This window comes from Kogia breviceps, chromosome 4, assembly GCF_026419965.1.
Source record: "Kogia breviceps isolate mKogBre1 chromosome 4, mKogBre1 haplotype 1, whole genome shotgun sequence".
Taxonomy (NCBI): domain Eukaryota; kingdom Metazoa; phylum Chordata; class Mammalia; order Artiodactyla; family Physeteridae; genus Kogia; species Kogia breviceps.
In genome coordinates this window covers 29,875,611-29,902,068 of record NC_081313.1, presented here as the reverse complement: position 1 = coordinate 29,902,068, position 26,458 = coordinate 29,875,611, and the positions used below count along the sequence as shown (strand labels likewise).

At 35.8% G+C, this 26,458-nt stretch overlaps 1 protein-coding gene and 1 non-coding gene across 3 annotated transcripts in view; one reads left to right on the top strand and one right to left on the bottom strand.

Annotated features, from left to right (window-relative positions):
- Positions 1-26,458, bottom strand: part of NIPBL (NIPBL cohesin loading factor) — a 201,048-nt gene that overhangs the window by 141,213 nt on the left and 33,377 nt on the right. The window lies entirely within an intron of this gene.
- Positions 10,758-10,830, top strand: TRNAG-CCC (transfer RNA glycine (anticodon CCC)). The gene has a single exon. It is a non-coding gene; the product is annotated as a tRNA-Gly (tRNA).

The window sequence follows — 26,458 nt, the reverse complement described above, 5'->3', positions numbered from 1 at the left end:
CCAACCCCCCCAGCCCACTCCCCAGGTGGTCACAAAGCATGGAGCCAATCTCCCTGCACTACGCACGCGCTTGCCCTCCACTCTACAGCTGGTAGTGTACACATGTCCATGCCACCCCCTCACCTCATCCCAGCTTACCTTTCCCCCTGCCCGTGTCCTCAAGTCCATTCTCTACGTCTGCATCTTTACTCCTGTCCTGCCCCTAGGTTCTTCAGAACGATTTTCTCTCTTTTTTTTTAGATTCCATATATACGTATTAGCATACAGTATTTTTCTTTCTGACTTACTTCACTCTGTATGACAGACTCTAGGTCCATCCACCTCACTACAAATAACTCAATTTCATTTCATTTTATGGCTGAGTAATATTCCATTGTATATATGTGCCACATCTTCTTTATCCATTCATCTATCAATGGACAGGTTGCTTCCATGTCCTGGCTACTGTAAACAGAGCTGCAATGAACACTGTGGTACATGACTCTTTTTGAATTATGGTTTTCTCAGGGTATATGCCCAATAGTGGGATTGCTGGGTTGTATGGTAGTTCTATTTTTAGGTTGGTTTTTTTTTTTTTTTGCGGTACATGGGCCTCTCACTGTTTTGGCCTCTCCTGTTGCGGAGCATAGGCTCTGGACACGCAGGCTCAGCAGCCGTGGCTCATGAGCCCAGCAGCTCCGTGGCGTGTGGGATCCTCCCGGACCGGGGCACGAACCCGTGTCCCATGCATCGGCAGGTGGACTCTCAACCACTGCGCCACCAGGGGAGCCCCCTATTTTTAGTTTTTTAAGGAAACTCCATACTGTTCTCCATAGTGGCTGTATCAATTTACATTCCCACCAACAGTGCAAGAGGGTTCCTATGACTGACCTTTGAATTTAAGGTATAAGATGAGAAACAGGGGTATCAGGGTAAAGAAAAACAGTACTGAAACATTCAGTATAGTTGACCCTTGAACAACACTGGTTTGAACTGTGGGGGCACACTCACAGAGTGGATTTTTTTTTCAAAAGTGCATACAGTACTACACGATCTGCAGTTGGTTGAATCTACAGATGCAAATCTGTGGACTCAGAGGGCCTACTATGGGACTTGAGTATCCATGGTGGGTCCTGGAACTAATCCCCTGTGGATACCAAGGGATGACTTTGCTTGTGAATAAGTCTTTCCATCCTGCAATAATTTAATCCTTTGATTTCTGTAACCCTACCTTCTCTCTTGTACCTTACTGATTAACTCTTCACTGATTCCACTGTCTCCAATGGTTTACTATCTTTCATCATTTCTCAAGTCTAGCTACTCAACTCTATGTATACTTCCTCTAAATTCATTTACTTTCATGGGATTCTGAAAGACCTGTATGGCTTCATTATATGAGAATTCATTCATGATTCTTCATTGGCACTTCAAACTCTTACAATACCAATGTGTCAATATGTCTGACATTCAACAATCATTTCCCTCAAAGTGTCAGAACCTCAAATAACACTTCTAAAATGAAAATCAATTCCTGTAATCTTATAATTTATATCACTGTTCCCATTCATAATAATCCAAACTCTTGGGTTATAAGCATCAAAACAAAACAGAAGGGACTTCCCTGGTGGTGCAGTGGTTAAGAATCTGCCTGCCAATGGGGGGGGACATGGGTTCGAGCCCTGGCCCAGGAAGATCCCACATGCTACAGAGTGGCTAAGCCCCTGCACCACAACTGCTGAGCAACCCCCGCTCTCCACAACTAGAGAAAGCCTGCACACAGCAACGAAGACCCAATGCAGCCAAAAATAAATGAATAAAAATATTAAAAAAAAAAAAACAGAAAACAAACAAACAAAAAAATCCACCCAAACTCTAACCCTCATTTAAAAAAAATCTCATTCTCAGGCATCTGGATTATTCTGATTACCAACGAGCTAGTCTTTTTTTTAAACTTCCATACTTTTCTACTTTCAGTTGTCCTTCATAAAGGTATGCAATGAATTGCCTTTAAACAACTGTTTTTATTATTTATTTCCATAATTAACTATAATAAAAACATCTACAAACTTAATTCCAAAGCTTTTATCCTCACATTTAATCTTTCCATAATTTAGTTTTTTCTTCAATTATATTTTCCTTTATTCCAACATAAACTGTCCATTCTTGACAGATTGGTCTTTTCACTATTTCCAAAACATGCTTATCCTCAAATCTTGCACCAATACATTTCCTAATACTGTTCTTTTTCCTTTCTATACCCAACCATTTCTACCCATTCTTCAAGCTCCTCTTCCTTGAAATCTTCCTCCACTACTGTAGTTCATTATCTTTTCCTTTAATGAATTCCTGTGTTACATGCATACAACTCAGGATCTGGCCATGCATAGCTATACTCTCTCTAATCATTTCATTGGCTCCTTAAGGGCAAATATCTTGTCTCATTAATTTTTTTCCATTTTCCCACAATACCTAACAAAATGATGGTCATATGGTTAGCAGGTTAAACAGAAATGAAAACAGTGGGAAACTGCTAGAAGATGAATTAGACAAATAACTCAAAGCCTTACAGAATCAAACACAAGGTAAAAAGAATTTGAAATATGGATGCTGAGCAAGTTCATATATAAGGTGATGACATCAGGGAGTCATAACTGAACATAATTAGATGACCTTAAAACAATGATCTTCACATCTTAAGCTTGTATTAGCAGCCTCAAATCTGTTTTTATTGGAAAGGGAAACACATTTCAAGAGAAACCTATCAGTTAAACTCTAAAATTCTCCTCCCCCCTTTCAATAACCTTATTAAGGAGAATAGAAAAATCAGAGTTGAACTTTTATACAAACTGATAATTTCAAATCCTTGGGAAAATCTAGAATAAAGCCCCAAACAGCTCCATAAGAAGCTAGTAATATTACTAACGTCTTACTTATCAAACATAAATGCTGTACAGCTGATGAGGGAACAGGAGGGTTAAAAAATCAAATCCACTTGGTATTTTATCCGTGCTGAGTTAAATGGACTCTGGTAATTTTCGCTATTGATTTCTGAAACCACAACTAAAATCTGCTCAGTCTTAGATTTAATTACTATATTAAAAAATTAAATTCTTTATCAAAAATTACCATTAAGTTGATATTAAAAACAAACTTCTACTTTCGGCATGCGACGGCTCATAAATTTACAAGCCTCTTTTTTCTTCTTGAAATTAAGAGATTAAGTTCTCTAAAACCAAAGCCCAGAAATGTCTCTACTGCTATCTGATCAGATATCAGCCCCAAAATGGGTAAGTTTTAAAAAACCACCATGCAAATGTTTCAAATTAAATATTATAATTTCCACAGATCTTTTGACTAAATAGAATCAGAAAATTTTCAAGGTAGAAGAAAAATTAACAATTACTAGTCCAACTTGCTTATTTTACATAAGAAACAAAAATGCTGAGTATTTACAAAACTTTTGGGGAGCAACAGTGTGGAGAAATATCATTACTACAGCTGTTGTAATGGGGAAACTGGGAATTTATTGTAACTATGAAACTCACATAATAATAGAACTCAATATAGCTTCTGATACCACCTTTAACTAGATATAAACTCTATTAAATACTGACACATGGGACTTCCCTGGTGTTCCAGTGCTTAAGACTTTGTGCTCCCAATGCAGGGGGCCCAGGTTTGATTCCTGGTCAGGGAACTAGATCCCGTATGCCGTAACTAAGAGCTCACATGCCACAACTAAGACCCAGCGCAGCCAAAAAAAAAAAAAAAAAAAAAAAAAAAAATACTGACAGGTATAGTTAACTACCATGGAAAACACACTAGAACAATATCATAGCTTAGAAATATAAAATAAACAAAATAGGGAGAAGACCTGAATAAACATTTTTCCAAAGAAGACATACAGATGACTAACAGGCATGTGAAAAGATGCTCAAAATCACTAATCATCAGAGAAATTTGAATCAAAACCACAATGAGATATCACCTCACACCTGTTAGAATGGCTATCATCAAAAAGACCATAAGTAGGGGACTTCCCTGATGGCACAATGGTTAAGAATCCACCTGCTAATGCAGGGGACATGGGTTTGAGCCCCAGTCCGGGAAGATCCCACATGCTGCGGAGCAACTAAGCCCGTGCGCCACAACTACTGAGCCTGTGCTCTAGAGCCTGTGTGCCACAACTACTGAAGCCTGCATGCCTAGAGCCCGTGCTCTGCAACAAGAAAAGCCACCACAATGAGAAGCCCATGCACCGCAAAGAAGAGTAGCCCCCCTCTTGCCACAACTAGAGGAAGCCCACACGCAGCAACAAAGATGCAATGCAGCCAAAAAAAAAAAAAAAAAAAAAAAAAGACCATAAGTAACAAACACTGGCAAGGATGTGGAGAAAAGAGCATTCTTGTTTATAGTTGGTGGAAATGCAAATTGGTGGAGCCACTGTGGAAAACAGTATGGAACGTCCTCAAAAAACTAAAACTAGAACTACCATATGATGAAGCAATTCCACTTCTGGGTATATATCCAAAGCAAACAAACATTAATTCAAAAGATATAGGCACCTCAATGTACACAGCAGCATTATTTACAACAGCCAAGATATGGATGAATGGATATTTTGCTATTTGCAACAACATGGATGGACTTGGAGGGTATTATGCTTAGTGAAATAAGTCAGACAGAGGAAGACAAATACTATAATGATATCACTTACATGTGGAATCTAAAACATAAACTTGTGAATATAACAAAAAAGAAGCAGATTCACAGATATAGAAAACACACTGGTGGTTACCAGTAGGGAAAGGGAAGGGGGAGAGAGTCAAGATAGAGGTGGGGATTAAGAGGTACAAAGTACTATGTATAAAATAAATAAGCTATAAGGACATATTGTACAGCACAGGAATATAGTCAATATTTTATAATAACTATAAATGGAGTATAACCTTTAAAAATTGTGAATCACTATGTTGTGCACCTGAAACTTAAACTATGCCTCAATTAAAACAAATAAAAACACAAAACAAATAAAAAACACAATAAAACAAAAAAAGAAATAAAAACAGAATCATCATTGTATTAAAAAATGTATGAATATTGAGAAAATACTTTACGACTACCATTCTAGACAAATCTAGTTTTAACTTTCATTTTCCACTACTCTATTGGGATAAAAATTCAACTATAAAGGTAGACTGTGATAAGTTGAGATGCATATTGTATTCCCTACAGCAACCTCTAAAAAACAACTCGTAAAAGTGGCAAAAAAAAAAAAAGGAAGAATTTAAATGGTACCCTAGAATAATATTTATCACAAAAGAAGGCAGTAAGATAAGAATGGCAGGCATAAATCCAATCATATCAATAATTACATTAAATGGGAATAGACTGAACATGTCACTCAAAAGGCAAGACATTAAAATAATGGATAAACTACCCAGACCAACTGACATTACTTCCACAAAAGACACATTTTAGATTCAAAGATACAAACAGGTTGGAAGTAAAAGAATGGAAAATTTATTCCATATCAACAGTAACAATAAGAAAGCTCAAGTGGCTATTATTAATAGCAGATGAGATAGACTTTGAGATAAACAGTACTAAAGACAAAGAGGGAGTATTTCATAATGATAAAAGAGTTAATAAATACATCAGTAAGATATCACATTTACAAATGTATTCACTCATACCTAACAACAGAGCTGCCAACACCTGAGGCAAAAAGTGACAGAAAGAAACTGAATGAACAAACAGAACTAGAGAGAAAATCAGCAAGGATGCCAAAGACTTGAGTAACACTATCAACCAGCTTAACCTAATTTATATTTATAAAACACTCCACCCAAAGACTGTTCAGAATACACATTCTTTTTTTTTTAGAATACACATTCTTTTTAAGCACACATAGAACATTCTCCAAAACTGACCACATTCTGGGCCACAAACAAATCTAAACAAATTTAGAATCATAAAAAGGATGTTTCCTGATAATAACAGAATAAAATTAAAAATCTGTAACAGAAATAAATCTGGGAAAACTCCTGGGTCAAAGAAGATAGCAGAAGGGAAATTAAATATTTTGAACTGAATAAAAATGAAAATACAATACATCAAACTTTATAGGATACAATTAAAGCAGTATTTATTGGAATATTTATAGATTCAAATGCCTATATCAGAAAAGAACAGTCTCAAATCAGTAATGTAAGTTTCTATACCTTAAGAAACCAGAAAAAAGCAAATTAAATCCAAAGCAAGAAGAAATAGTAGTACTTCCCTGGTGGCGCAGTGGTTAAGAATCTGACTGTCAATGCAAGGGGACACGGGTTAGAGCCCTGGTCCAGGAAGATCCCATGTGCTGTGGAGCAACTAAGCCCGTGGGCCACAACTACTGAGCCCGTGGGCCACAACTACTTAGCCCATGTGCCACAACTACTGAAGCCTGCACTCCTAGAGCCCGTGCTCTGCAACAGAAGCCACGGCAATGAGAAGCCCATGCATCACAACGAAGAGTAGCCCCTGCTCACCCCAACTAGAGAAAGCCTGCTCACATCAACGAAGGCCCCAATGCAACCAAAAATAAATAAATAAATAAATTTATTTTTTTAAAAAAAATAGTAAAGATTACAGTAAAAATGAATGAAACAAAACCCAGAAAAACAAAAGAGAAACATCAATGAATTCAAAAGTTGGTTCTTTGAAAAATAAAAAAAAATCAAGAAAATCGACAAACCCTTAGAATGATAAAGAAATAAAATAAGAGAACAGCAGATACAAATTACCAAAATCAGAAATGGAAAAGAAGAAACCACTATGGACCCTATAGAAATGAAAAGGATCACAATGGAATATGATAAACAACTTTAAACCAACAAATCAGAGCACTTACATTAAAAAGCAGAAAAACCTAGAAAGACACAACTACCAGAACTGACTACAAGAAACAGAAAATCTGAATAGATCTATAACAGTTAAGGACACTGAACTACGTATTAAAAATCTTCGTACTAAGAAAAGCCTAGGAACAGACGGTTTAACTGATGAAGCTTTTGAGATATTTAAGAAATAACTCATTCTATGAGGTCATTATTACCTTATACCAAAGCCAGACATAAACACAAGAAAACTATAGATCAATATCCCTCATTAACATATATACAAAAATCCTTCTTAAAAAATTAGCAAATTGAATTCAACAACATATTAAAATGGATTATATGTTATCACCCAGTGAGATGTATCGTAAGAATGCAAGGTACGTTTAATGATCTGAAAATCTATTAATGTAAAACATCATATTCACAGAATAAAGAACAAAAACCACATGATCATTTTAATAAGATGCAAAAAAGCATATGACAAATTCCAATATCAATTCATTATAAAAAATGCTCAAAAAACTAGAAATAGAAGAGAACTTCTTCAATTTATTAAAGGATACCTATGAAAAGTCCACAGCTAACATCATACTTAATGAAGGCTTTCCCCCGAATAACAGAAGAAGTATGTCTGTTCTTACTACTTCTACTGAATGTTGTACTGTAGGTTCTAGCCAGCGCAGTGTTGTCAAAAAATAAGAAACTTTAAAAATTAAATTTAAAAAATTAAGAGAATAAACTGTTATTACCAGATGACATTATCCTGCATATGGAAAATCCTAAGAAACCATTAAAAAGAACCAATAAACAAGCTTTTAGCAAGGTCACAAGATATAAGATAACAGTACAAAAATCATCTGCATTTCTATATTCTAGCAAATACGTGAAAATGAAATTAAGAAAACAATTCCATTCAAAATAGCACCACAAAGAATATTTAGGAAAAAAACCTTTAAAAGAAGGATCAGGGTTGGAGAAGGCAGGGGTGGGAGTTAGGTAAGGGCAATAAAAGGGATCCTTGTGATGTCAGAAATGTTCTGTACCTTGACTGTTTTAATCTCAACATCTTGACTGTGATACTTACTGTACTATAGTTTTGCAAGTTGTTACCATTGGGGGAAACTGTAAAGGGTACAAGGGGTCTCCGTGCAGTATCTCTTAAAACTGCATGTGAATCTACAATTATCACAAAATTAAAAGTTCAATTTTTAAAATGTGAAAAGAAGGAAATATAAGATTTATACAATGTTACAAAATACTGCTCAAAGAAAAAGACCTAAATAAACAGAGAAACATTTCATGCTTATGGACCAACAGACTCAATATTGTTAATATGGCAATCTTCCTCAAATTGATCTATAGATTCAACACAATCCTTTTCAGAATCCCATCTGGCCTTTTTAAAAAATAGAAATAAGCTGATCCTAATTTTATAGGGAAATCAAAGGACCGAGAATAGCCAAAACAATTTGTAAAAGAACAAGGAAGTTGGAGGACTTTTACTACCCAATTTCAAAACGTAGTATGAAGCTACAGTAATCAAGACAGTGTAATATTGGTATAAGGATAATTAATGAGTTGTTTATTTTTTGCAGTACGCGGGCCTCTCACTGCCGTGGCCTCTCCCGTTGCGGAGCACAGGCTCCGGACGCGCAGGCTCAGCGGCCATGGATCACGGGCCCAGCCGCTCCGCGGCACGTAGGATCCTCCCGGACCGGGGCACAAACCCGTGTCCCCTGCATCGGCAGGCGGACTCTCAACCACTGCGCCACCAGGGAAGCCCCCAGTATAAGGATAATTGAATGAAGAGAATGCGAGTCCAGAAAAACATCCTTATATTTATGTTTGATTGAATTTTCACGAAACTGCCAATATAATTCAATGAGAGAAAGAATAGTCTTTCAACAAACGGTTTTGGGATAACTGCATAGCACTTGCAAAAAAAAAAGAACCCTTACCTCACACCACTCACAAAAAATTAATTCAAATGTATCAAAGACCTAAATGTATGAGCTACAACAATAAAACCATTTAAGAAAAATACAGGAGAAAATCTTTGAGTCTTGGTTTCGGCAAAGAGTTCTTAGATAAAAAAGTATGACGAATACAAGATAAAACTGATAAACTAGACTTCCTTAAAGTTAAAAACTTTTGCACTTTAAAAGACAAGAAAGACAAGACAAGAAAAAGACAAGCTACAGACTAGGAGAAAATAATAAGCAAGTCATATTTCTGGCAATACCCTTGTATCAGAATACAGATAAACTCTCGCAACTGAATAAGACAACAATCTAAAAAGAGAAAAGACTTGCTTGAATAGACATTTCACCAAATAAGACATATAAATGACTTATAAGCACAAAAATATGCTCAACATTATTAGTCACTGGGAATATGCTAATTAAACACAATGAGATACTACAACATACCCACTAAATTGGTTATAATCAAAAAGAACAAGTGTTTGGAGAATGTGGAGAAATCAGAACCCTATACATTGCTGGTAGGAAGGTACAGCCACACAGTTCGGCAGTTTCTTAAAAAACTAATTTATTATATGACCCAGCAATTCCATTCTTGGGAACCTAAGAGAAGTGAAAACATATGCCCACAAAAAGACTTGCCCATGAATGTTCAAAAACACATTATTCATAATAGTCAAAAACTGGAAATGATCCACATGTCTATCAACTAGTGAAAGAATAAAATATGGTACATGAACACAATGAAATATCATTCAGAAATAAAAAGGAACAAAATACTGATACACACTATGCCATGGATGAACCTCATAAACATTTTACGCTAAGTGAAAGAAGCCAGGTGCAAGAGACTACATGGATAGTATGAGTCCCTTTAGATGAAATGTCCAGAAAAATTTATAAAAACAGAAAGTAGATAAGTAGTTGCCAGAAGCTGGGGAAGGGGTATAGGAGTGAGAACTGAGCACAGATCGGCTTGTGGGGTGTTTTGGTGGTGATGGACAAGTCCTAAAACTGGATTGTGTTGATGGCTGCACAACTCTAAATGTTTACTAAAAACCATTAAATTGTATATTTGCAACAGGTGAATTTTATATCATGTAAACTATACCTCAGTAAAGTTGTAAAAATGCAACTGGAGAAATTACTCTCCCTGAGCTGGCTATATATGTTTTTCCATAGTTCAATATTTTTTTTCTTTAAAAAGATAATGATACATAATTTTTTTAAAAAACACTGTACATATTAGTCATATACTAACAACTTCTGGGAATTCAAATACAGACACTGATTTGGTGGCATTAACTAGCTCTAACCTGCACTTGACTAAAACTTCTAGTGAGGAATAGGAAAGCAATCATGTTATTTAAGCAAGTTCACTGTCACGTGCATGTAAAGACTATTTCACTTACCCTATGATGGCAGTTACATTCAATACAATTACCTTACTTTGAATAGAATCACTGACACTTAAGAGAAGGAAGGCATCTTTATAAATAACCTAGTCCAATCCCTTTGTTTTACATATGAGCAAAGAGATAAAATGACACATTCAAGAGCACACTTTTGGAAGTTAATTGTAAAGCTTCTCAATCTTTTCCGGTCTCCTAACTTTCCTGCTCTTTCTGTACACTGACCATGGTTTTACTGAAAGAAGAAAATGGTAGAAGATTATAAAAAATAATCAACAGGGAAAATATCTAGGCAACAGCTAAGCAAATGATTAATTTTTCACCCTATGAACAAATCTCTTGTAACCCCAATTGTTGGTTCCTTTTGTATTCTACAAACAAGGAAGGAAACTTTAGAGAGCCTTCTACATATTGATTATCTCATTTAGTACTCAAAACATCCTCATGAAGAGAATTACATTATTTAATAATTGGAGAAACTGAGATTCAAAATAGGGACTTCCCTGATGGTCCAGTGGTTAAGACTCAGCACTCCCAATGCAGGGGGCCCAGGTTCGATCCCTGGTCAGGGAACTAGATCCTGCATGTTGCAACTAAAGATCCCACACACCACAGTGAAGAGCCCACACACCTCAACGATGATCGATAGTGAGAGGCCCGCGCACCGCAATGAAGAGTGGCCCCCGCTTGCTACAACTAGAGAAAGCCCTCGCACAGAAATGAAGACCCAACACAGTATAAATAAATAAATAAAATAAAATTTAAATAAATAAACCTGGATATTCTTACCTAAAAATCAGAGCTTTTAAACGAATGTGAAGAAACTGTACAAATAATTGAAAATTATAATGTTTCTGATAGACTGAAAGTTTTCCGTCAAAAGGTTGACAGTGTTTAGGTAGGGAAAAAAAATTTAGGTAACAAACAACAACAACAACAAAAATATATTTCCATAATACTAACATTGGCTTTTAAGTAAAAGCAGTAAGTAATCTCTTAACCTTACAAATAATAATGCTTGTTTTTTGAGCCACAGAAAAATCACCAAAACAATTGTTGACAGTGTTAATAAGAAACCAGGAAGGTGGAAATCAGGTTGCAGTATATGCTTCATTAGAATTCAATGACTCTACAATATGCTTCATTAGAAGTATGCTATACTTTTATGTAGTTTAAGATGATTAAATAGATTTGGCTTTGGATCACCTTTTACCAAGATGAAGTGCAATTCAATGTAAAGTAAAATATTCCTTCTCAAATTCAGCTTTTGCTGTCCAATTCCTTCCAGATGTTAGAATCTTTCTCCTACCTAATCAAACTTGTTCTCTTTCAAATGTGACTTACAGCCACTGGTTATAAACCAGTGTTTCTCAACTGTTTAAGAGTCCCCCGTGCCAACCAATTTTCAGCCCCTTTGGGGTGGTATCGCCCCCCCCCCCCATTAAACACATTTTCTAAATATTTTTCAAAAAACTTTATACTATAAAGTTACAGGGACCGATTTTTTTAACAATTTGACAAACTAAAGATAAAGAAAGCATCTGTTGCCCAATAGAGTCCATCTTCCTGAATAAATTCCCATAGTATTTTCAAAACATGAAAGAGACAAAAGCAAAGTTGGAAAGAACTGGAGTTAGTCAGGATGGGCATCCTAAGAAAGACTGGAAACTGCAACAGAGTTAGTGATTGTAGTAATATCTGGTGCTAGCTTCACACAGAAGACTACAAACTGTTGTAGACAGGGAAAACTTAAGACAATTACAGGTTAAAAAAAAAAAAAGGAAGGAGGAAGGGTGGGAGGGAGAAGGGGAGGAGGGGCGGGAGGGAAAGGAATGAAAGAAGGAAGAAGTGAAAGACATGACTGAGGAAGTTTTTAAAGCCCAAACCACTGATTTTCAGAATGCCTCTCTGTAAGTGGCCTAATCACTTGATTCCAACAACGTTATTGTAGTTCTGTCTGTACAATAGTTATCTCTACAGTAGACAGGAAGTAGCACTGTCAACAAAGTAGTTTTAATACGTTCCGAATAATTTTTACTTGGGGTGTTACTATATACGCAATAACTTATTTATCAGGCATCTTCACACAAATCTTCATGGGCAACTCCAATTACAATAGTGCCAAAGTGACCATCCTGCTCTGTCTACTTTTTAAAACCACTGCCTGAGTTATTCTTCTAAAATTGATTTGTTTGTGTAATCTCATGCTACCTCTTGTATCTATGGAGTATTTCTATTTTTGCATTTACAAAATTCTGAGTTTCATGTTAAATTATGAATGGCACAAACGCTAACATTTATTTTTATATTCCCAATGCCTATCACAATACCCGGCAGTTATACATGCTAAATAAGTGTTATGCTTAACTGTTGGCCTATTAAGTACTTTACCACACACATATATGATATGCATCTAAACTAACTTCTGAAAAAGGCTTTTTCTAATTTTCTATCAAAATAGGATTATCTGATCATGCAAAGCTCTTTTCCTTGTGTTATCTGTGCTTAGAGCTCCTAATGCCTGAGGCATATTAAATGTACTAATATTTAAAGTAGGGGTTGTAAACTCAAATGCCCAGTGACCATGGAGTCACTCTAAATGAGTGAAAGCAAAGATGGATAAGGAGAAGGAAGAGAGAATGAAGAGAAGAAAGTGGGAGAAGGAAGTGGCAAGCTGGAGATTGCCCAAAGCAGCAACTCCACTTGACTGTAGACAGATTATTTAGTTTGGTTCAAGTTTGATTATTTAGTTTGAATTCAGGAATTCAAATATTGCTTTGATTTTTAAAATTTACTTCTTGCCTCCTTCCTCAGGCTCATATCCATGTAACCCGTTCTATCTTTCAATATGATGCAACCACATTGCCTTTTAGTTCCAGAAAGTCTTCTTCCTGCTTCACCGGAAGCCTGGAAAGCTACCTGCTCCTTCAAGTATAAACTACTTCCCCAATCCCTGATGCTGTCTTATTTCTACTCTGGTCACTGCCTCAAGAAAGCATTCTATGATCTTTCCTGGACTTAAATTATGTCTGCTGTTAAACACATTCTAAAGTATTCTGTGCTCTTCCCAAAAGCATCTGTCAAAACTGTAATGAAATAACCATTTCTGTAACTAGTTGTTTAATTCCTTCTTAGACATCAAGTTGTAGGAGGCCAGAAAATGGGTACATCTTATTTGTTACTATATTCTGATCAAGCATAGCATGTGATAGGCATTAATAAATATTTGATGGAGGAAGGAATTAAAGGGTCATTTCTTAGTATAAGATAAAAAATGGAATTAGGTAAAAGATAGCAAAATTTGAACGTTTCCTCTGAGATTAATGGGGAGATTTCCACTTAAAATTTTTGAACCTCTGTATATCTCTTTATTGAGCTTGTTACCTACTCTATTTAATACCTCTAATCTTCCTATTGTGTCTACTAGATCTGTCTAGTATTAAAATTTACTAAATCTCTATAATATATACATATCTATCCATCTTTTTATACATATACACATACATACATACACTGTACAATTGTATTTTATCAGGTTGTATTTACATTTCAAAAAATCTTTTGCTTTATATATTTAACTATTTGCTGGGTTCAGGAAAGTTTTTGCCTGATTTCCCAAATGTCTCTTTACCTGATTTAGTACTTTAACTTTATATTCAACCCTGTCTGGCATTTATACTGCCATTCTTGCCTTCCTTTTTTACTTTCTTTCATATCCTTAGTCCAACCATTGTTTTCATCTCCACAACCACCTTCTTTCTTTACTTTCCCTTGATGATTTCCCTGTCTCAAGGATTTTAAACATTATATATGCTAATGACTCTAGCTTGGACTTCTCTCCTGAACACTAGACTGGTCTATCCAACCACCTATTTGACATCTACATTTGGATGTCTAATAGCCATCTTCAACTTGAATATTTTCAAAACAAGTTCCTTATATTGTTATTCTTACCAGTTCCTTCTGCAACATTCCCCATTTTGATTAACGACAACTCATTCTAGTTGCTTTGGCCAAAAATCTTATTATTCTTGACTTCTATCTTTCTCACCCCACTTCTGGATCATGAGCCTCTACCTTCAAAATATATCTGGAATTCAACCATTTCCAAGCCGCCTTCCTCCCTCATAGGCTTCTAATTGGTCTTTTCTAACCTAGCCACTCCTTGTCAATTTGACACAGCAGCCAGATATTCTATTAAAATATAGGTCACATCATGTCACTCCTCTCTGATCAAAAACCTTCAATAACTTCCTTTCTCATTCAGGATAAAAACCAGAATCTTTAAAATGATATACAAGTTTTGAATAGGAATTATAGTATTTCTTAACCAGAAATGTGCTTTAATACTCTTTTCTTCGCTCAGTAAAATACTAGCCTGCATCTTATTTTAGGAAACATTATTTATAATATTTAAGTGTTTAATATAAATTGGTGAAAAAGATATAATGTTGGCTCAAAGCTAAGAAATGGAGCAGGGGATTTTTGTCTTTTGTCTTTCTTCACATTCCATACAGCTAACTTCTTGAATTCAAGACATGTGAGATAAAAGTGTATGGCTTTATACTGTTAATTACAAAGCAAATATTAGAGAGAGAATACACACATTTATAGGGAAAAGGATTTATAGTTCTTATGTTAAAAAACCATCTCCTTTCAAATCAAACCAATAAACATTTTGCTTGAGTTCCAGGGAAAGATCAACTTCAGTTACAGCTGCTCTAACAATAATTGTTTAAATATGTTCATGGTAGAAAATACATGAAACCAGTTGCCCGCTCTACCACCAATTCATTTTTCACTTGAATTTGTGTAATCTCAGATAACTGGTGTGATTCACTGTAGCAGACTAAAAATGGCCACAGATTCTTTGCTAGACCTCATATTGAGGTGAAGTCTAATATCCCTCCCTTTAAATCTGGCCTGACCTTAGTGACTTTCATGACAAATAAAATATGGCAAAAAATGACCTGGGACTCCCAAGGCTAAGTTATAAGAAACCTTACAGCTTCCACACAAGCATTTTATTATACTCCCTGGGAGCTCTGATCCACCATGTCAAATGTCAGACTACCATGAATCAGTCATGCTGATGATTCTATGTCTGTGATTCTGTACTCTGGTTGATGTCCCATCTGAGCTTAGCTTTCTGGCCATCTCCACTAAAGTAGCACTCATTGGGTGAGCCCATCTTGGACCATAAAAACCAGTCAGTTGAACACCTCCCAAGTAATCTCCATCAACACCACATGAACAATTCTGAGCTCTACCTGTGACCCACAAAATCTTGAGACATAAGAAAATGACTGTTAATTTAAGCCACATTAAATTCTGGGGTATTTTGTTACAGCAAGAGATAACTGAAATAGTAACATTTTTATTAAATCATCAACAAAGAAATTTAATAAACCTATATTTTCTTTTCCTTTTTTCTGGAAACCAAATATATGTACTATTTCAAACTTATTTGCCACTTTACTCCTTAAAACTTAAATGACAACATATAACTACTTTAACTTTCTGTGATTATGATAGCAAATTTCAATATGTAATAAAATATGCTAAGGTTTTTGTAACCAGCAAAAGGACCATAATCTCATTTTATATTTAAAGAATATTTTGTACAATGAGCAATTTATAAATTACAAAGAAACAAGCAACTTCTCAACATTTAAAAATATTTAATCAACCAAAGCATAAAGATGTAACTTCCATCTAGAAAACAAATGATGTGATTAAGAGAAAGTAGTACTATTGCCCTAGGAAGAAGGTAATGGAGTGATACACAAATAAGGAAATAATGAGAATAATGAATGAATAAAAATGCAGAGTCCACTGTTATAATGCTATCTAGCCAACTGGTTTTTAAAAATTACTTGATGCATGCCTGAAAAAAAGGTTAAAATCCAGAACACTGAAATATCAAATGCTGGTGAGGATGTGAAGCAATAGGAATTCTTATTTACTGCAGGGGGAATGCAAAATAGTACAGCCACTTTGGAAGACAGTTTGACAATTTCTTACAAAATTAAACATACTATTACCATACAATCCAGCAATCACACGCCTTCATATTTACCCAAAAAAGGTGAAAACATATGTCCACATAAAAAACCTGCACATGGTTGTTTATAGCATTTTTATTCCTAACTGCCAAAACTTGGAAGCAACCAAGATGTCCTTCCATAGGTAAATGGATAAACTGGTATATCCAGACAATGAAATATTATTTGTGCTAAAAGAAATGAACTATTAAGCCATGAAAAGACATGGAAGAAATTTAAATGCATATTACTAACTGAAAAAATCCAATCTGAAAAGGCTACAGATGGTATGATCCCAAATATATGACATTCTGGAAAAGATGAAATAATGGAGTAAATAAAAAAGATCAGTGACTGCTAGAGACTGGGAGATGAGGAAGAGATAGACACATAAATAGAGCACAGAAAATGTTTAGGGCAGTGAAAATACTCAGTGTGATATTATAATGATACGTATACATTATTATACATTTGTCCAAACCTCTAGAATGTATAACACTAAGAGTGAACCCTAAGGTAAGCAATGGACTTTGGGTAATTATGATGTGTCAATGTAGGTTCATCCTTGGTTTAAAAAAAAAAAAAGAAAAGTACCATTCTGGTGAATGATGATGATAATAGGGAAGACTACACATGTGTGGGGGAAAAGGGTAAGTCTCTGTAGCTTCCTCTCAATTTTGTTGTAAACCTAAGACTCCTCTTTAAAAAGTCTTTTTAAAAATTGCTTTATTTAACAACCAAATAATGGTAATTTAAAAATGACATGTACATTAGTGAACGTGAGGGGATGAACACCAAAGAATACAAATATAATACACATATTACTTATGCAAGTCAATTAACTATGTTGAGGTCTATTTCTTTATCTGAAAGCTAGGATAGTTGCCGCAACCTTACATGGTCACTGAGGATCAGAAACAACATACACAAAGCACCTTGCACAGTATGGGCCCCAGTGGTGAATGGCAAGTGCAGGAAGTCAGCTTTAAATTATTACTATTACTATTAGAAAAAGGCATAAAATAATATATAAGACCTATAACATAGCAATCAAATAATAAAAAACAAATTACAAGGCAACCAAATTATATTTTCTCTAAAATGTAACTAACATAAAATGCTGGAATTATTGTCACATTCATTTTACTAGTATTCAGAACCTACTATAATTTCCAGGTACAATGCTACCATAAGAAAGGCATAGACTGACAGAAGCATTTTAAGGCTAACTCAATTCTAGTTTCAGTTAATCTAAGGGAACATGATAGATAATTATAGAAGCGGCTTTTGGTCACTGACAAAAGTGAAATCTCCAGAAGAAAAAGTGTAGTTAATTAAAATCAACATCAAGTAATTAATTTCAATAAAAAGAAACAATTCTCACTTGCAAAACAGATTACTAAAATGTCAACAAAGATGCATCTGATAAGTGCTCAAAAGTGGAAGATTTTTGTGGAGAAAGCCAAAGGGATTAAGTCAGGAAAGATGTTTATTCTCACAGGAATAAGGGGATGAGGAAGGTACTGAATGAACTGGACTTGGGAATGCATATGAGAATGAGAAGAAAATATTCATAAATGAACACCTAGCAAAATAAGCAAAGTAGAAAATTAAAACAAATTTATGACCTAGAAATCTAGAAGATAGAGTATGGAATACTGTGTTCTTGGTCTATTTGGAAAGAAGGAAAAAACAAAGAAAGCAAGCAGGAAATATGAGTGGAACATGGGAAAATGAACATAGAACAGGAAACAAGGATGTACCTACTTTCTCTTAGCTCAGCCTCAATAAGAAATAGCCTTCAAACCACATGGAATAGTGGCGAGAATAGAGTTTTAATTATAATTCCGCCACTTATCAGTGAATGACTTTGGATTATTTACTTAGCCTCTTTAAAGGTTTTCTCAAATATAAAGTGAGGATAATAGTACCCAATTCACAGTTATTTTAAAGATTAAATGAGATAATGTATCTAAAAATCAGTGAAGATAGTAAACATTGTTAATAGTTTTGAGATGATATAGCAGAAAAAGTGTTCTAACTTTTCCGCTTTACATTTATGAAATACCTGTGTACACAGACAAAATAACTTGCTTAATAACAATGTAAAATATTTTTCTTTAAAAAATGTAGTTATTCTCTCTTAACCTGATGATAGTAAGGATATAAGATATATAAAATTACATTAACAAAGATACCGGTGTGCTGAAAGTAAGCAAAGAAAGGGGTTTTGGCAGAGGCCCCTGGGAAATATCATAGAAAACTGAAGCAAAATGTAAACATCTGGGATGAGGACGGGGAAAGAAAATCTTTAAAGAGAACATGAGATGAGAATCTAAGAAAATCTATTTCATGTATTAGCTAGACTGGGAGTTTTCTGTTATTGTTGATAACAACGGCAGCTAATAACTCCTATGCAAGATACTAGCTGCTTTATATTCATAGCATCACTTAATTTTCATGGCAATCTTGCAATGTAGGTATTATTCATCATCAAAACTTTATTGAGTATCTACTAGGTGCCAGACACTGAATACAACTGTACACAAGACAATATAGTGTCCCTGCCCTTACCAAGCTTGCAGACTATTGTAGAAACTGAAACTCTTTCAAAGAGGTTAACCAATTTGCTTAAATTCATACAGCCAAAAGGGACAGAGTGAGGATACGGACTCAAATCTAAAGCCCATGCTCCTGGACTTGAGGATATGGGGAGGGGGAAGGGTAAGCTGTGACGATGTGAGAGAGTGGCAGGGACATATACACACTACCAAATGTAAATTAGATAGCTAGTGGGAAGCTGCAGCATAGCACAGGGAGTTCACATCTGTGCTTTGTGACCACCTAGAGGGGTGGGATAGGGAGGGTGGGAGGGAGGGTGATGCAAGAGGGAAGAGATATGGGAACATATGTATATGTATAACTGATTCACTTTGTTGTAAAGGAGAAACTAACATACTATTGTAAAACAGTTATACTCAAATAAAGATGTTAAAAAAAAAAAAAGACTTTCAACACACACACACACAAAAATAAATAAAACCCATGCTCTTAACCACTTAACACAATTTTTAAAAAACTTCTATAATGCTGACCAACTATGAAACTATATGAACTTATATAAAATTTCCTTAAGAAACATTTAAAATCACATTATTCAAATGTTTTATTAATAATTTATAATAAAATAATTTTATTTAATTTTAATTCAATACTATTCTGTGCTAACTTGTTTTAACACTTAAAAGATTAAAAATTCAGATATTAGTTCAGGAGAAAAATAGCTGTTATCCAAAGTTAACAGCTATATTCACAGAATTCTGTATTATCTGATCTAGTTTCATTAATCACTTAAGCAAACATTAACAAATCAGAAAGTCCTACAGATGAAAATAAGGGATGTCTTTGGAAAGCAAAGGCATGAGCAAACAAATTATAACAATGCCATCTATAGGACAATTATTAGAATGCAGACAACTTGGAACTTGCAAACAAAATTCTTAACCACCTTCATTAGGAACTTCTAGAATGGAAATTAGTCATCAATAAAACACTCTCGAAACTGGATCTCACCTTACACTTCATAAGACTAAACACTGAAAAGACTCTATCTGTAATTCTCACATACTACCATATTTCAAGTTTCTACAAATAGTAGTGAACACTTTGACACCTACCAGTGTTAGCTGGGTTTTATCACTTATTAATAAATATCCCCTTAGTATCATATTCAAGCCAAACAGCTGGTATATAACACAGACTTTACACAGAATGCCAAAAGAGGTTAAAAGACTGAGCTAAGTTATAAGTAACTTCTGTGCCTGAAGAAAAGGATTTCTCCTGGATATGAGTTTTCACAAGACAAGTATTTTTTTTAACATCTTTATTGGAGTATAATTACTTTACAATGGTGTGTTAGTTTCTGCTTTATCACAGGACAAGTATTTATAAGAAATACCTAAGTTGTAAAGTAATATAAACAAATACCGTATGTTTCAGGTCACAGAAAAAAGAACTATACAAGAGAGATACAGTCAATTTCTGCAGATGACCCTGATAAGTAGTTTTTAACAAAACCTTTTTTAAAAATGTAAAAATAACTCAGTTACCAAATTAAGTGATATCAATAAATACTCTCAACTTAGAGAATAGCATCACTGGCCCACAGAAGCCAACTTTAATCAGTTTAGTTATAACAAATATTTTCTTTCAAATGTTTTCTTTAACTCTGTCTACAGAAATATTACTGGGAAGTACCTAAAAGTACTGAAAGGTGGTGGAAAGAAGCGGTAGTTCAAATCTACAAACATACTGCCTACCCTGTCACCACTCACATTCTTTAAAATCCCCTTTATCAAAGGAAGGGTAAAGAAGATAAACCAATTTACAAGGGTCTGCTTTTTGACATTTCATTTATCTTGTCAACAAAATTGCCATGATACATAAAATTATCAACTCTAGGCATAACAACCCTTTCAGATAAATTAAGTGATATATTAGAAAAGCAAAAAAAACAAAAATTAATCTCAGAGAGACTGTTACTTGCCCAACTTCATAAAATGAGTAAGCAGGAAAGTCAAATCCAGGACTTTCTAGAATAAAACCAATATAAGTTTTATTTTACTGTGTAGTAGTCCCAAATACCACAGAAAAAAAGCCAGAGTAAGCCCAGAGAAAGGAGAAGTGTGCTTGATACTTCCCACAGTTCACCCTAGTTTAAAAAGTGTAACACTCGCTAACAGCCAAAGGAAAATTGAACTCCAGTTTTTACACGTAGCTCTTAATAGACTCAAAAATTTCTTTCTAAGAATATACTCCCAAATTGGGTAACCTCAAAATGAGATTTAACCTACACTATGAATAGCATGATTTTCCTTATTCAAAAATCAATCTAACAGGCATATTTACAGTAAAAGACAAGTACAGAAATTACAATAAAGAAATTACACTTACAATTTTTAAGAAATGGGTCAAAATCCAAGGTCATATGCAAAAAACAAGAGGGTAGGAAATGGGCAGCAATAGAAATTTTACCTGACCCATGGTAAAATGTAATTTACATAGGCCCACAATGACAAAATCAAAAGATAACTTTGCAGTAGTTAAAACAAAGAACTGGAATGGAGAGTAAAGTGCCTATGGCACAAGTTGAGAAGAGGCTGGGGAATACAGATCTCTATTTCTGAGTCTAGGTATGACTTAAACACCTTCAAAGTTTGATTTAAACATTATGGTTAAACCTTAAGATTAAATATGATTTAAGCTTTTTCAAAAGTTGCTAAAACTAGTCAACTAAGTACTTGAAGATGAGAGAAAAGGCTCAGGTGGTCTTTGAAGAAAAACAGGAAACTAACAAAAACATATATAAGATCCCAGACACAAGTTAAAGATGCCATTGAAAATATATAAGGTAGCTTGGGACTTCCCTGGTGGCTCAGTGCTTAAGAATCCACCCGCCAATTCAGGGGACACGGGTTCGAGCCCTGCTCTGGGAAGATCCCACATGTCGCAGAGCAACTAAGCCTGTGCACCACAACTACTGAGCCTGCACTCTAGCAACTGCGAGCCACAACTACTGAGCCCGCATGCCACAACTATTGAAGCCCGCGCGCCTAGAGCCCGTGCTCTGCAATAAGATAAGCCACTGCAATGAGAAGCCCACGCACTGCATCAAAGAGTAGCCCCTGCTCACCGCAACTAGAGAAAGCCCGCACACAGCAACAAAGACCCAATGCAGCCATAAATAAATAAATAAATAAATGAAAATGGGGGGGGGCGGGGGGAAGAAAGAAAATATATAAGGTAGCCAAGCCATTGAGATGAGGAATGCAATGGTGGTGGTGGCCATGGCAACAAGCAAAGTTATTCTTTGCTGGAAAACAATTATAAAATGAGTCTATTTTAATAGCCAAAGAACATAATGTGCTGTGTCCATGCTTCAAAATAGATATGAAAGTCTTATAATTACCATTTGTTTCTTGTTCTACATTAATGTGTTCTTTATTATCCAAAGAATATCAGTCAATAAATCCCAAATTCACCCTACTAAAAAATTAAAGTATCAACTCTAAACTTTCATAGTCAAATATCAAAAGTTGAGAGTCACATACGTCCTAAAACGTTCACTTCTAATGCAAGGTTTACCTGTACGACTTCACCATATCTGAGTATCATCTGTGTACCATTATTTACCCAATGTTTTTCTTTAAAATGGCTATTTGTTGAAATGCTTCCAGCACAAATCGATTAGATGCTTGCAACAAGTGCTTCTCAAGTGACACAAACCTAAATGCCTTTCAAGTTCTGCCATCATCTATTTATGTCTTCCTAGTCTTTGAAAATGTTTGCATTTGTGTCACTTGTGAAGCTTTTTCTTTTTTTAACTACTTCTTTTTTCCTATGAAATCAGGGACATAATGTGCAATATTTATATTTTTCCGTTATTTGTATCCCCTAACCCTTCCAAAAAGGCTACCTGATGCAACAGCTAAAACTGATGAGAGCCTATATCCTGAAAATGGCAAAAGAATATTAATATTAACATCAAATGTACAAGAGAAATTTTAGTGAGTTTCAAATATAACAATCCATTTTATCCAAAGTTTCATAATTAGTAGGTGGCAGAGCCGGGATTCAAACCAGGAAATGTGGCTTCAGGGTCCAAGTCATTAAAGACTACACTATATGGACTCCCTGTCACAATCCATTTTGAATTAATAAGATAAACTAGAATATCTGAAAACAAGTTTTAAAGGACAATTTTAGAAGATAACCAACATAGTTCTGTTAAAGTCTGTACTTGGCTTAATGATTCAGCCCAGTATTGATGGCTACCAAACACCTGGTTTGTGTGGTACTTAAAAAAATTCTATCCCTGTGAACACTGCAATTAATGAGAATCTATATGTCAATGTCAGAGGATTTTTCATCATGCATATGGATCAATTTGCTGTGTTAGGAAAAAAGTAGTGAATTCTCTGCTTATGTAAACAAATTTACTTCAAATGAAAATATTTTGTTTTACTAGTCATGTACTTGCCACATACTTTCCCTACAAAATCAAAAGCTCCTTTTCTATTGCAATAAGCACTGTAAACTTCATCACAAGACACGTTCAAAATCATGCTTTTCAAATAACGATGAAAATAAAGTTCACAGAAGCACATGGTGAAAAGAGAAATAAAGATAAATGCAAGACATAAATATATCAATGTGATACTGTCAACTAACATATGGAAGGACTGTCTTTGATTCTCAAGTTTTATCTTTCCTACTTTACCCTTTTTGAGTTAAATATGTCCCCTCCTGGGGGGAAGGGAGGTTAACAATTCTGTCCCACAATTTCATCTAGTGAAACACTGGTATTAAACACCTTGGCACGGGCTTCCCTGGTGGCGCAGTGGTTAAGAATCTGCCTGCCAATGCAGGGGACACAGGTTTGAGCCCTGGTCTGGGAAAATCCCACGTGCTGCGGAGCAACTAAGCCGTGTGCCACAACTACTGAGCCTGTGCTCTAGAGCCCATGAGCCACAACTACTGAGCATGCATGCCACAACTACTGAAGCCCGTGCACCTAGAGCCCATGCTCCGCAGCAAGAGAAGCCACCGCAATGAGAAGCCCGTGCACCGCAACGAAGAGTAGCTCCCGCTCACTGCAACTAGAGAAAGCCCATGGGCAGCAATGAGCACCCAACGCAGCCAAAAATAAATTAAATAAATAAATTTTTTTTAATTAACAAAAAAAACCCTTGGCATGTCCAATACAAAAATAATGAGATGGCTTTACTTTGGCGAGGTGCTTACTTGTATTTTTGAAAGTTTCAGAGAAAGCTGTCAGTTTCTTCTCAATTAAAGCAATACTTTAGTAAATAACTTCGAAAATAGGGGTCATCTGTCTAACTTACCAGAAAAACAAATTCAAACATCAAAATGAACTTGTACCTTCCAGAAGGCAATTATCTACTTTTATTAGGAAACTTCAAACTTGGATAAAGTATACTGAGAGAAGAAATTTCACTAATTTTCCTTTTCTTCAGGAAATAGATGGTTTGGAGAAAAAACAAAGGAAAACTGCCACAAATAAAATGACAATGTCAATTCATTTGCAACTGAGTGCAGTCATTTCACATGTATTTTCCACTGGAGATAATGCTCTGGGTACAGAAATGGATACCAGCTGCATTTCTTTTTAGTCTGTGTCCTACCAATGATAATAAATGATGAAATATGATTTCACTTACTTATACGCTAACAGTTGGATCCTTAGGGAGTCTGATACAAATGCAAGGAATTTCTGATGTGTTCAGTTAGCATCACTTCCACAAAAGATGAAGGTGTGCCATGAAGAGCCTTAGGCATGTGTTACCGCAAACTACCATGCGATAAGATTTATACCATATTTCTATGTCAAAAGAAAGGTCAGAAACTACTTAAATGAGAATGATGAACAGGAGTGGCTATTTTTAAAAAATCTTCTTTTGACTATGAATGAACAAAAGGTAAAGAAAGTTACTGTTTCAAGCATATAAACCTTAATACATTCTTAATATTAAAATAACTATCTCCCTTTGATTCTACAGTTAGGATACAGCTCCAGTGTGTTTTCATAAGGGTATTGTTTTTTGGTTTTTTTGCGTTACGCGGGCCTCTCACTGTTGTGGCCTCTTCTGTTGCGGAGCACAGGCTCTGGACATGCAGGCTCAGCGGCCATGGCTCACGGGCCCAGCCGCTCCGTGGCATGTGGGATCTTCCCGGACTGGGGCACGAACCCGTGTCCCCTGCATCGGCAGGCGGACTCAACCACTGCGCCACCAGGGAAGCGCAAGGGTATTGTTTTGAGAACAAAACTCCCATCAAGAATTACTGGGTCAAGGCTTCCCTGGTGGCACCGTGGTTAAGAATCTGCCTGCCAATGCAGGGGACATGGGTTCGAGCCCTGGTCCAGGAAGATCCCACATGCCGCGGAGCAACTAAGTCCATGCACCACAACTACTGAGCCTGCGCCCTAGAGCCCACAAGCCACAACTACTGAGCCTGTGTGCCACAACTACTGAAGCCCATGCGCCTAGAGCCTGTGCTCTGCGACAAGAGAAAACACCGCAATGAGAAACCCGCGCACCGCAATGAAGAGTAGCCCCCGCTCGCCGCAACTAGAGAAAGCCCGCGCACAGCAACGAAGACCCAACACAGCCAAAATTAAATAAATAAAATAAATTTTTTTAAAAAAGAATTATTGAGGCAAAAAGACTGTACTGAACCCATACTGACCTCAGAACTTCACCTAACGTGAGCTTTGGCCTATAATTTACCTAATTTGATAAAAAGATGTATGTATAGGGATCAAGTCAACCAAGGAGTCTGGTTAACTGATTTTGTTTGTAATAGATTTAGAACAAACATCCTAAGGTTAGATATTCAAAATGAAGTTTTCTATTATTTGTAGTTCTATGCAAAATTTTAATATTAGAAATTAATTTTGAACCATACCTTGGAAATATGTTACTAAAGTTTATATAGGTTTAATTAATCTATGTAGCCTTTTCATGCATTTAAGATAAACATTTTGGATATTTGTTCAGAAATACATTAGAATGTTTACCTCTGAGAAATGTCAAGTTAAATGCCTAAGAATAAAGGAAAGATTATATACAGGGTTATATACAAGTGGTTGATAGACCACATTGAAAAAACACTACCTAATGCTAGTTTAAATGTAAATAATGCAAATTTTTAAATAAAAAATAAAACCTGAGGAAACCCCCTTTTGAAAATCTCAAAAAAGTCTGAGGTTAAAGTAGTACTTAAAAGTAGCTATCATTAAAATTAAAAATGGCAGGGACTTCCCTGGTGGCTCAGTGGTTAAGAATCTGCCTGCCAATGCAGGGCACACGGGTTCGAGCCCTGGTCCGGGAAGATGCCACATGCCGAGGAGCAACTAGCCCGTGCACCACAACTACTGAGCCTGCGCTCTAGAGCCCGCGAGCCACAACTACTGAGCCGCGTGCCACACTACTGAAGCCCACATGCCTAGAGCCTGTGCTCCGCAACAAGAGAAGCCACTGCAATGAGAAGCCCACGCACCACAGCTAAGAGTAGCCCCCACTCTCTGCAACTAGAGAAAGCCCGCGCGCAGCAACGACGACCCTACGCAGCCATAA